Below are 13,972 nucleotides of genomic sequence, written 5' to 3'. Positions count from 1 at the left end.
GGGCCATTTGCGCAATGGACTCGGAGGGACTCCCTTCCTCCATCTCCACTTCATACTGCCATGGTGTGTCTGGGTCATCTGCCTCATCTTATTCATCGCCCTGTAGCTCCTCTGGCTGCTCCTGCTTCTCCTCTCCTGTCACCTCTACAAAAAAAACACCCATTTCTCTACACATTGCTTGTGCACGATTGTCCTCCTCCTCCTCCAGATCAGCTCCCACAGTGCTCATGTGGCCATGAGATGTAGGTGCCACGTCTCCTGTCCGCTGGCCAGCCAGATTTAGCAGCATCTGTTCCAGTACACGAATTAGTGGAATGACGACGTTCATCCAGTAGTCCTGGCAACTGACAAATAAAGTGGCCTCTTTGGCTCCTTAAGGACCTGCACCATACATGTATGGCGCAGTCACTGATAGCCGGCTCCCTGCTGCATGCCTGCGCATTAACCCTTGATACTGACCGCGGCACGTGTGATGTGTGGACGGAGAGAGAGAGCAGTCATCGGGTCACGGCGCTGCTGTGACGGAGACCCAATGGCAGGGAAAGCAGCCTGATGCCTTCCTTAGGCATCGTGGCTGCCTTTCGTGACAGCCTGAGAGATCCATCCCCCTGAATCTCACAGGAAAGCAGGCTGTAAGTGTATTACAATCTGTAATACACTTACAGCCAATGTTTCACAATACAGAAGTATTGTGATGCATTGTAAAGGGGTTCAGACCCCCAAAGGTGGAAGTCCTAGAGTGGGACAAAAAAGAAAGTGTAAAAAAAAGTTAAAAAAAAAAAAAAAAGTTTCAAGTTAAAAAAAAGTGTCCTTTTCCCAAAATAAAGGGAAAAAATAGGGAAAAAAAGAAAAGTATATCACATGACTTAACCCCTCAGATGAACACAGTCACCTAACATTAATAAAAGTGCAACAAGCGATCAAAAAGGCATATGCCCCCCAAAATAATACCAATCTAACCATAAACTCATCTTGCAAAATATGAGCCCAAACCTAAGACAATCGCCCAAAAAATAAAAAAAACTAAGGATACACTAAAACATATTTTTTTTTCAAAAATGCAGAGCTGGTGCTGCCATTTTCGCAAATAAATAATAGCTTGAGACTCTCCACCTCGACTTGGCACGAGCCATCAGTTCTCTGGAAGAGTCCACCACTTGGAAAGGGAGGAACAGCAGCACTTGACCAGGAGCACATTCAGCTTCTGCACCGTTGGATGAGAGCACACATACTGTTGTCTCTTGGCAATCTCTTCGGTGATCGATTGCTGATGGAAAGACTGATGAGGAGGTGGAGGAGCAGGAGCATCAGGACCAGTAGATAATGGGAAGGACAGACAGCTGCCTTTGGCTGAGGTGGTGGAGCCTTGACTGCATGAAATCATTGGAGCCAGGGTTCTCCCAGGCCATTTTATAGTAATGCTGCATGTGTTGGCGCAGGGCCGTGGTGCCAACATTGGCACTCTGACCACGCTTCACCTTCTGCCCTAAAATTCGGCAAATGGCCATACTCACCTCCTCTGGCCGCTTAAAAAAAACTGCTACACCGCCGAGTAAGCCATTTTCCCCACCAACACTCTGCGCTGACTGCCTGCTACTGCTGCCTTCATGTATCCCAGCACAGCTACTTTCGGGGAAGGTAGGCTCCTGCGAAGCGCGTAGTCTACCCCGGGCATGTTTGGCTCCCGACCTCCTACTGCTGCTGCCCTGCTGAATCCTGGCCACGCTACCGACTTGCTAGCTCTACCGCTGCCTCATGCGCAAGCAGCCACCCTCTTCTCTTGATGATAATGAAGCTCCTTCTTCTCCCGGCTCCCAAATGCGATAGACTACATCATCATCATCCGCTACTGTTTGCATGTCACTGATGTCCCCCTCAACGGTCCCAGGGCCAGAAGCCTAACCGCTCACAACACTAGCTCCCACGCGACTCTCGTCATCACTACTTGCTCGCCTACCAGAGGAAGCGGTGGATGTCTCCTTCAGATCTTGGCTTGGCAGTAGCTGCTGTCTGGTACAAGAACCTTTAGATTAGTGGTATTCTTTGATATCAATTCAGGTACCCTAAAATGACATCACATAAACCAAGAAGATAGTGGGTTACCTTTAAAACATAACTTTTAATGATAAATTAAACGCTCATATGTGAATAAGTGCAAGTGCAATTTAAATGAGCAGGGTATAACTTACCCCAATTGTGGTATGTACGTAGTGGTCTAAGGAGGGGAGAGGATAGGGGGAAAAGGGGGCTGCTGGGTTTCTGCCCCTACTGTGCACCCTAAATATAGAATCCCTATCCTGACCACCGCACACCTCCTATACCGTCCCTATATGCCTCCCTGAACAGTGCAATGACTGCCCAGCTTTGTCCTGAAGGGGAAGGGAAGAGGGGAGTAGGATACACTAAATCACAAACCCACCTTTACCATGTGTTGTGTACCCAGGTCCCTGGGACACAACCACTCTAACACAACGCTTGAATTAGAAAAAAACATGCGTCCTGCATATCTAAGAACTCAGGCGTCACAGATCATGTGAACACCCATATTCAATGGTAAGAATAGATGCTGGAATCTACACTTAAAAGACACCATATGACAACCCGACGCGTTTCTCTGGTCTTGCCAGTTCATCAGGGGCCTTGACACATTGGTGTCAGCAACAAAAATGGAGGAGGGGGTCAACACAAGCGTAACAAAAAAGTACACAGTAACCAGTGACGATAACTGTCTCGGTATTAATGTCAATTCACAACCGCCCAGTGTATTGGCGATATACAATTATGCCAGAACTACATAGGGCGATTTAAACAAGAAGATTACTTATCTTAGGAGAGACAGTCAGTGGACATGTTCCCAAGATTGCAGGCCTAGCGATATGTTTCCCGCTGGCCCGGCAGCTGGACTCCGCGTATGGCAGCACCGCTCCAACAGCCGGCACGGCCACACTATTTAAAGCCGCCCGCGCTGTCCCAAGAACGCCCATCTTTCCCATCACATGACCCATCATGTGACCACAAATGTCATGGTCACGTGGGGTGTCATGTGATCGCAGGTCCTGCAAACACACTGTGTCGGAACAAGGTATGTGGGGAGGCTGTCAAGTGAGGGGCGGGCAAGAAGTGTTCAAGCCCCGCCCACCTCTCCCGCATACAAAAGAAGCCCTACAGAGGTATTAGATATTAACGCCCGTGGAGATAGAGCGGTAACTTTTGTGCAGGGGTTAACTTGAAGGGCAATGCACCCCCGCAACTTATATTAAGCTAAGATATCAAATCCATGTATGGGGGCAGCTGTTCAACACCTAATAGTGCCAAAACAGTTGCCCAGAGTATTTAGCGCCAGTGGAGGATTCAAAGGTGATGAGCTAAAATCATTCACATTGCCCCCCACCAAAAACGTGGGGACTTTACAGATGCATTCACTAGTCATGAAAATGTTAAAGAATATATATGTCTGCAGCAAGATAGACAGAGTAATCTGAGCCTATATGGGAGCTGCGCAGGGGGGTTGGGGTTCTTTCAAATGAAACAGCCGAATAATAGCTGTTCATTTAGACCTCTCGGTTGGACACTTTTTAGTTCAAAAATCCACCAAGTTTCTCTTTGAAGGACTTTATGGTCCCAATCTCCCCCCCAATGCCCATAAACCGGACCTGTGAAAAGTCCCCCCCATGGACCGATGTCACATGGCGCGCCAGGGTGGTATCTTTTCCTTGGCGTAGATCCCCCAGGTGTTCCCCTATCCTCCTGCGCAGCTCCCGTCTTGTCTTGCCCACATATTCCAGGCCACAACCACATTGTGCCCGGTATATTACTCCTCTTGTGCGGCAATTCACAAATTGTTTAATCTCATGTTTTGTGGGTCACATGGCTCCTAAAAGTAATGCCCTGCCTGATATACGGGCATGCAATACATCCACCACAGTGGTACGAGCCACGAGGTGGTCTCAACCAAGTTGTTGGTGCTGTAGTTGTCCCAGAGTAGTGGCTATGTACCACATGATCCCGTATATTGCGTCCTCTGCGGTAAGTTACTTGAGGATTGGGGGTCACCATTTAAGCTATATCGGAATCCAGCAAAAGGGTTCCCCAATGTCTCGTCAGAATTATTTTGATCTCCTCCGCACCCACATCATATGTGCCAATCAGGCGTATCACATTCTTTTCACTATGAGGTCCATTCGGATGCAATAAACCTGTGCGATCAGAAGTGAGTGCTCTTTGATACGCCTTTCTCAGCACATAGTCTGGGAAACCTTTTGCAAGAAACCTCTGGCGGAGGTCCACTGCCTGTTCCTTAAACTGCCGGATGGTAGAACAATTCCTCCTCATACGGAGGTATTGTCCTGTGGGGATCCCTTGTTTGAGTGGCTCCGGATGATAACTCCCCCAATCAAGGAGGGAGTTAGTGACCGTTGGTTTTCTAAACGTTTCCGTGCAGATTTCCCCCTCAGGTCCTCTATCAATATGAATGTCCAGGAACAGCAGGGACTGTACAGATGTCTCATATGTGAACCGCAGACCCAAGTTGTTTGCATTGAGGGTCTCGACTAGTTGTGAGAAGGTGTTCACCGACCCCCGCCAAATGATAATCCTCCACTGGCGCTAAATACTCTGAGCAACTGTTCTGGCACTATTAGGTGTTAAACAGCTGCCCCCATACATGGATTTGACATCTTAGCTTAATATAAGGTGCGGGGGTGCATTGCCCTTTAACCGCCTCCGGACCGCCTAACGCACGGATGCGTCCTGGAGGTGGCCGATTCATTCCTCCTGGACGCATCCGATTTTGGTCAGAGCCGGCCCGCGCATGAGCAACGTGGGCCGGCAAAAGTTAGAGGAGTATTTCGTCAGCAACCTGCCAGCCAATGATCGTCGCTGGCAGGTTGCTGATTTTTAAAAAATCGAATCACAAGCCATCTAACACCTTATATTTATAAATATAAGGTGTTAAATGACTTCTCTGCTCCTCTGCTGGTCCTTTTGGTCGCTTGGTTCCAGCAGAGGAGCAGACATCACAGTGAGTACCCACCAACACCACACTTAGCCCCAGATCACCCCCCATCACCCCAATTAACCCCTTGATCCCCCCTTGATCGCCCCTGTCAATCACCTAGTGAAAGGGAAAAAAGTGATCAGTGTAAACTGTCACTTTTTTTTTTTACTGGTATTGACTGATAGGTTTTAGATAGTTTAGGCCCCTTGGTTAGTTAGTTAGCGTCGGTTAGCGCCCAGCCCACCGCACCGCAGTCACTGATTCGCGTATCGCTAATCAGCTTTTGTACTTTTATAGTATCTGTAAGTGATCAAAACTGATCACAGTCAGATCTATAATAGTATTAGTGTCACCTTAGCTCGCCCTCCACCCAAAACGCAGTGTTTGCCCGATCAGGCCTGATCGGTCGCCCACACGTGCGTTCACCCACGCCAGCCCCGCCGCAGTGACAAAAAAAAATAATATTTTTTGATCACTGCACAATCACTTTACAAGCGCTGCGGCGATAAAAAAAAATCAGTTTTGATATTTTTTTATCAATCGCAGCAGCCTCCGGTACTTCGCTAGCCTCCCATTTGTAAGACAGGCTTGCTTTTTTTCTTGGGTAGTCTCAGGGAATACCCCTAAATTTAGTAGTCCAAATGTCAAACAGGGGGTATTCTTCTGAAGAGGCCTACAGGATTCTGACCCAGTCGGATGAGGAATGGGAACCCTCATCTGATGAATCTAGCGGGTCAGAATATGAACCTGTAGAAAGCAGTGGCAGTCTGACCCAAAGTTCGGACGAGGAGGTTGTGGTCCCTGATAGCACCAGGCGTACCCGGCCCCGTGTCGCTAGACCACAGGTTGCGCAGGATCCGTTTCAAGGGCAGCAGAGTGGGGCTGGCGCTGTGAGGCATACACCAGCAGCGCAGCCCATCCTGGACCTAGTACCAGCACTGCCGTACAACATGGTGAAGTGGCGAGCACCAGAAGGGCAGTTGAAGCTGGTACGGTGGCACGTGCAATAGTTACCCCGTCGCAGCCACTGCACAGACAGGCCCCTAGAGCCCCTAGAGTCCCTGAGGTGCTGGCAAACCCTGATTGGCAGTCCCCAACTTCAGCCGCACCTGTAGTTCCCCCTTTCACCGCCCAGTCTGGAGTTCGGGTTGAGACAGCTCAGATCGGTTTGAGCTGTTTTTGACTGCGGAGCTCTTGGACTTAGTCGTGGCAGAAACAAATCGGTATGCCACTCAATTTATAGCCGCCAACCCGGGAAGCTTTTATGCCCACCCTTTCCGGTGGAAACCAGTCCAAGTTTCCGAAATTAAAATTTTTCTGGGCCTTCTCCTCAACATGGGTCTAACCAAAAAGCATGAATTGCGGTCATATTGGTCCACGAACCCAATTCATCACATGCCCATGTTTTCTGCTGCTATGTCCATGACACTATTTGAGACCATCCTGCGTTTCCTGCACTTTAGCGACAACAGCAGCTCCCTTCCCAGAGGCCACCCAGCTTTTGACCGGCTCCACAAAATTCGGCCCCTCATAGACCACTTCAACAACAAATTTGCAGATTTGTATACCCCTGAGCAAAACATCTGCGTAGACGAGTCCCTTATACATTTTGCCGGGCGCCTTGGCTTCAAACAATACATCCCAAGCAAGCACGCCAGGTATGGGGTCAAATTGTATAAGCTCTGTGAAAGGGCCACAGACTATACCCACAAATTTCGGATCTATGGGGGAAAAGATCAGACCCTGGAGCCGGTCGGTTGCCCTGACTACCTGGGGAGCAGTGGGAAGACAGTCTGGGACTTGGTGTCACCCTTATTTGGCAAGGGGTACCATCTTTATGTGGACAATTTTTACACAAGTGTGCCCCTCTTCAAGCATTTGTTCCTAGAACAGATTGGCTGCTGTGGCACCACAGACCTAGTCGCCGGGGCTTTTCCCAACGGCTCGTTACCACCCATCTTGCAAGGGGGGAGAGGGCTGCCTTGTGTAACGAAGAACTGCTTGCGGTGAAATGGAGAGACAAGCGTGACGTTTACATGCTCTCCTCCATTCACGCAGACACAACAATACAAATTGAACGGGCAACCAGTGTCATTGAAAAGCCCCTCTCAGTCCACGACTATAACCTTCACATGGGAGGGGTGGACTTCAATGACCAGATGTTGGCTCCCTATTTAGTTTCCCGATGCACCAGACGCTGGTATTGGAAGGTGTCTGTATATTTGATTCAATTGGCTGCATATAATAGTTTTGTTCTCTACAGTAAGGCTGGGAGAACAGGATCCTTCCTCAAATTTCAGGAAGAGATCATCGAGAACCTCCTGTATCCAGGAGGTTCCGTGGCCCAATCCACCAGTGTAGTGAGCCGTCTACACGAGCGACATTTCCCGAATGTCGTTGCTGGTACCTCAACCCAACCGTCACCCCGAAAAAGATGCAGTGTCTGTAGCAGGAGTGGAATAAGGCATGACACCCGCTATTTCTGTCCTGACTGCCCTGACCACCCTGCCCTATGCTTAGGGGAGTGTTTCTGGAAGTACCACACACAGGTACACTTAGCATAGGGATTGCATCTCACAGGACAGGCACACAGGGCTATTAGGGCCCTTACACTCACAGCTGCTGCAAAAAAAGTCGGTGTATGCTGCGCTGCAAGACGAGATTTCTCCTCTGCAGTAAAAGATACGTTTGCCGAGGTATATGAGCTGAGGAGGCGGCGGTGTTCATATACTTTGGCAAACACTTTGTATATACAAAAAAATTTAAAAATCCCGGCAATGATTTATTCATTCACATCGATTGATGTGAATGGAGAAATCTGGTTTGCCAGGGCATACGGGCAAAGTGGGTATGGATGTTGGGCGGAGCTCCTATGTCCTGGCAGATGCCTTTCCCCTCCTTTTTTTTTTTTGCCAGAGATTTTTTCAACCACATTGGTCGATGCGAATGAAGAAATCTGTGCCGTTCATTTTTTCTTTCAGCCCAGAGGCTGAACGAAAAAAAAAATATCTCATTACCCGTATGCTCAATATAAGGAGAATAGCAGAAACTCCTAATGCTGGCATACATGTAATGATTGCGGAGACCCTCAAATGCCAGGGCAGTACAAACACCCAACAAATGACCCCATTTTGGAAAGAAGACACCCCAAGGTATTCGCTGAGGGGCATATTGAGTCCATGAAAGATTTAAATTTTTGTCCCAAGTTAGCGGAAAGGGAGACTTTGTGAGGAAAAAAAATAATAATTCCGCTAACTTGTGGCAAAAAAAAAATAATTCTATGAACTCGCCATGCCCCTCATTGAATACCTTGGGGTGTCTTCTTTCCAAAATGGGGTCACATGTGGGGTATTTATACTGCCCTGGCATTTTAGGGGCCCTAAAGCGTGAGAAGAAGTCTGGAATCCAAATGTCTAAAAATGCCCTCCTAAAAGGAATTTGGGCCCCTTTGCGCATCTAAGCTGCAAAAAAGTGTCACAGATCTGGTATCGCCGTACTCAGGAGAAGTTGGGGAATGTGTTTTGGGGTGTCATTTTACATATACCCATGCTGGGTGAGATAAATATCTTGGTCAAATGCCAACTTTGCATAAAAAAATGGGAAGAGTGTTCTTTGCCAAGATATTTCTCTCACCCAGCATGGGTATATGTAAAATGACACCCCAAAACACATTGCCCAACTTCTCCTGAGTACGGCAATACCACATGTGTGACACTTTTTTGCAGCCTAGGTAGGCAAAGGGGCCCATATTCCAAAGAGCACCTTTAGGATTTCACAGGTCATTTTTTACACATTTTAATTTCAAACTACTTACCACACATTATGGCCCCTAAATTGCCAGGGCAGTATAACTACCCCACAAATAACCCCATTTTGGAAAGAAGACACCCCAAGGTATTCCGTGAGGGGCATGGCGAGTTCCTAGAATTTTTTATTTTTTGTCACAAGTTAGCGGAAAATGATGATTTTTTTCTTTTTCTTTTTTTCTTACAAAGTCTCATATTCCACTAATTTGTGACAAAAAATAAAAACTTCCATGAACTCACTATGCCCATCACAAAATACCTTGGGGTGTTTTCTTTCCAAAATGGGGTCACTTGTCGGGTAGTTATACTTCCCTGGCATTCTAGGGGCCCTAATGTGTGGTAAGTAGTTTGAAATCAAAATGTGTAAAAAATGACCTGTGAAATCCTAAAGGTGCTCTTTGGAATGTGGGCCCCTTTGCCCACCTAGGCTGCAAAAAAGTGTCACACATCTGGTATCACCGTACTCAGGAGAAGTTGGGGAATGTGTTTTGGGGTGTCATTTTACATATACCGATGCTGGGTAAGAGAAATATCTTGGTCAAATGCCAACTTTGCATATAAAAATGGGAAAAGTTTTTTTTTGCCGAGATATTTATCTCACCCAGCATGGGTATATGTAAAATGACACCCCAAAACACATTGCCCAACTTCTCCTGAGTACGGTGATACCAGATGTGTGACACTTTTTTGCAGCCTAGGTGGGCAAAGGGACCCACATTCCAAAGAGCACCTTTAGGATTTCACAGGTCATTTTTTACACATTTTGATTTCAAACTACTTACCACACATTAGGGCCCCTAAATTGCCAGGGCAGTATAACTACCCCACAATTGACCCCATTTTGGAAAGAAGACACCCCAAGGTATTTTTTGATGGGCATAGTGAGTTCATGGAAGTTTTTATTTTTGTCACAAGTTAGTGGAATATGAGACTTTGTAAGAAAAAAAAATAAAATCATCATTTTCCGCTAACTTGTGACAAAAAATAAAAAGTTCTATGCACTCACTATGCCCATCAGCGAATACCTTAGGGTGTCTACTTTCCGAAATGGGGTCATTTGTGAGTGTTTGTACTGTCTGGCCATTGTAGAACCTCAGGAAACATGACAGGTGCTCAGAAAGTCAGAGGTGCTTAAAAAAGCGGAAATTCACATTTTTGTACCATAGTTTGTAAACGCTATACTTTTTTTTTATCCAAACATTTTTTTTTTATCAAAGACATGTAGAACAATAAATTTACAGAAAAATTTATATATGGATGTCGTTTTTTTTAAAAAAATTTTACAACTGAAAGTGAAAAATGTAATTTTTTTGCAAAGATTTCGGTCAATTTTGATTAATATCAAAAAAAGTAAAAATGTCAGCAGCAATGAAATACCACCAAATGAAAGCTCTATTAGTGAGAAGAAAAGGAGGTAAAATTCATTTGTGTAATAAGTTGCATGACCGAGCAATAAACGGTAAAAATAGTGTAGTGCAGAAGTGTAAAAAGTGGCCTGGTCATTAAGGGTGTTTAAGCTAGGGGGGCTGAAGTGGTTAAGTTAAGACATATATTTTTTCGTATTAATACACCACCAAGAAAAGTACACTGCTCAAAAAAATAAAGGGAACACTTAAACAACACAATGTAACTCCAAGTCAATCACACTTCTGTGAAATCAAACTGTCCACTTAGGAAGCAACACTGAGTGACAATCAATTTCACATGCTGTTGTGCAAATGGGATAGACAACAGGTGGAAATTATAGGCAATTAGCAAGACACCCCCAATAAAGGAGTGGTTCTGCAGGTGGTGACCACAGACCTCTTCTCAGTTCCTATGCTTCCTGGCTGATGTTTTGGTCACTTTTGAATGCTGGCGGTGCTTTCACTCTAGTGGTAGCATGAGACGGAGTCTACAACCCACACAATTGGCTCAGGTAGTGCAGCTTATCCAGGATGGCACATCAATGCGAGCTGTGGCAAGAAGGTTTGCTGTGTCTGTCAGCGTAGTGTCCAGAGCATGAAGGCGCTACCAGGAGACAGGCCAGTACATCAGGAGACGTGGAGGAGGCCGTAGGAGGGCAACAACCCAGCAGCAGGACCACTACCTCCGCCTTTGTGCAAGGAGGAACAGGGGGAGCACTGCCAGAGCCCTGCAAAATGACCTCCAGCAGGCCACAAATGTGCATGTGTCTGCTCAAACGGTCAGAAACAGACTCCATGAGGGTCATATGAGGGCCCGACGTCCACAGGTGGGGGTTGTGCTTACAGCCCAACACCGTGCAGGACGTTTGGCATTTGCCAGAGAACACCAAGATTGGCAAATTCTCTACTGGCGCCCTGTGCTCTTTACAGATGAAAGCAGGTTCACACTGAGCATATGTGACAGACGTGACAGAGCCTTGAGACGCCGTGGAGAACGTTCTGCTGCCTGCAACATTCTCCAGCATTACCGGTTTGGCATTGGGTCAGTAATGGTGTGGGGTGGCATTTCTTTGGAGGGCCGCATAGCCCTCCATGTGCTCGCCAGAGGTAGCCTGACTGCCATTAGGTACCGAGATGAGATCCTCAGACCCCTTGCGAGACCATATGCTGGTGTGTTTGGCCCTGGGTTCTTCCTAATGCAAGACAATGCTAGACCTCATGTGGCTGGAGTGTGTCAGCAGTTCCTGCAAGACGAAGGCATTGATGCTATGGACTGGCCCGCCCGTTCCCCAGACCTGAATCCAATTGAGCACATCTGGGACATTATGTCTCGCTCTATCCACCAACGTCACGTTGCACCACAGACTGTCCAGGAGTTGGCAGATGCTTTAGTCCAGGTCTGGGAGGAGATCCCTCAGGAGACCGTCCGCCACCTCATCAGGAGCATGCACAGGCGTTGTAGGGAGGTCATACAGGCACGTGGAGGCCACACACACTACTGAGCCTCATTTTGACTTGTTTTAAGGACATTACATCAAAGTTGGATCAGCCTGTAGTGTGTTTTTCTACTTTAATTTTGAGTGTGACTCCAAATTCAGACCTCCATGGGTTGAAAAATTTGATTTCCATTTTTAATTTTTGTGTGATTTTGTTGTCAGCACATTCAACTATGTAAAGAACAAAGTATTTCAGAAGAATATTTAATTAACTCAGATCTAGGATGTGTTATTTTTGTGTTCCCTTTATTTTTTTGAGCAGTGTATAACAACGTAAATTCACAGCAGAACAGTAATAAGACGTACTTATATTTTCTATTTATACACCCCGTAAATAGCTGTAGTACAATATAACTTTACCTCAGAACAGCTAATAAGATGTACGTATGTTTCCTATTAACCTCCCTGAACGTGACTCAGGGTTAATTTTCACTGCCAGGAGCGGTAACCGCGAGTCACGCTTGGGGTAACATTGCAGAGTCCCTTCACCTTCTGCCGGCGATCCGGCGATGTCCTCCGCTGAGAGTGCCGGTGTTCTGCCTGATCTCTATACCTTGCAAAAAGTCTATACCAGTAGTGACGCGGCCGCACAGGAATCAGCTGGAGGAGGGTGTGCGCGGCACTGCGCAAGCGCACATCCACTGGCTTAGGAAAGAATTGTTGCAGCACCGAGATAGAAGTACTTCGTGCACCGCGCGTGCGCACTTAGGGGTATAGAGATTTTGAAGCGCACAATGTTGCATCAGATCTCCCTACCCCTGAGTGCGCACGCGTGCACAAATCATCAGTTGCAGTTCATCCTGATTTGATCTGATGATTTGTGCGCATCAGGGGTAGGGAGATCTGATGCAGCATTTTGCGCTGCAAAATCTCTATACACCTAAGTGCGCACGCGCGGTGCACAAAGTACTTCTTTCGCGGCGCTGCAATGACTCTTTCCTAAGCCAGTGGATGTGCGCTTGCGCAGCGCTGCGCACACCCTCCTCCAGCTGATTGCTGTGCGGCCGCGTCACTTCCGGTATATACTTTTCGCAAGGTATAGAGATCTGGCAGAACACCGGCCGGCATTTGACTTCCTGGTTCCGTTCCCTGCAAGCAGCAACTGTGCATGGGAGCGGAACTGGGCAGGAAATTCTAATAAATATAAACATAAAAAGTAACAAACACACATAAAAGAGGTTATACATTGTAATCTGAGAGGATTACACTGTATAACCTCAGATCTGACATTTGATGACTGTACAGTGCCACTCGCCTGCCATTTTACTGTCATTTGTGCCCATAAAATATTTATGCAAAATATTTTAAATACTGCAATAATATTCTGGGTTTAAAAAAACTCCCATTTTTGGTAATACCCTACATCTGGGGCCTTTGCTGCATTTGTCACTGTGAAATACAAGTTTGAAATACTGCAATAATATTCAAGCGTTAGATAGTGCTGTTTTGTTCTGGTATAAAGAAAACAAAATTAGTTTTTTGCAATACCCTACATCTCGTGTCTTTGCTACATTTGTCACAATAAAATACAAGCTTGAAATACTGCAATTATATTCTGGGTTTAAAAAAATACCAATTTTTTGCAATACCCTACATCTGGGGCCTTTGCTGCATTTGTCACAGTAAAATACAAGCTTGAAATACTGCAATAATATTCTGGGTTTAAAAATAAAAAAACACCCATTTTTGGCAATACCCTACATCTGGGTCCTTTGCTGCATTTGTCACTGTGAAATACAAGTGTGAAATACTGTAAAGATATTCTGGGTTTGAAAAAAACAACCATTTTTGGAAATACCTTACATTTGAGGCCTTTGCTGCATTTGTCACAGTAAAATACAAGAGTTAGATAGTGCTGTTTTGTTCTAGTATAAAGAAAAAAAATGGATTTTTTGCAATACCCTACATCTCGTGTCTTTGCTACATTTGTCACAATGAAATACAAGCTTGAAATACTGCAATTATATTCTAGGTGCAAAAAAACATCCATTTTTTGTAATACCCTACATCTGTAACGTTTGCTGCATTTGTCATTGTGAAATACAGGCGTTAGATAGTTCTGTTATATTCGGGTATTAAGAAAACACCCATTTTGGGCAAGATAATACATTTGTCACAGTGAAATATAAGCTTGAAATACTGCATTTATATTTTGGTTAAAAAAAATATATATATATATATTTTTTGCAATACTCTACATCTGTTGCCTTTGCTGCATTTGTCACAGTAAAATACAAGCATTAGATAGTGCTGTTTTGTTCTGGCATA

This window comes from Bufo bufo, chromosome 6 (genome assembly GCF_905171765.1).
Source record: "Bufo bufo chromosome 6, aBufBuf1.1, whole genome shotgun sequence".
Classification (NCBI taxonomy): Eukaryota; Metazoa; Chordata; class Amphibia; order Anura; family Bufonidae; genus Bufo; species Bufo bufo.
Note: the sequence above shows the minus strand (reverse complement) of the source record.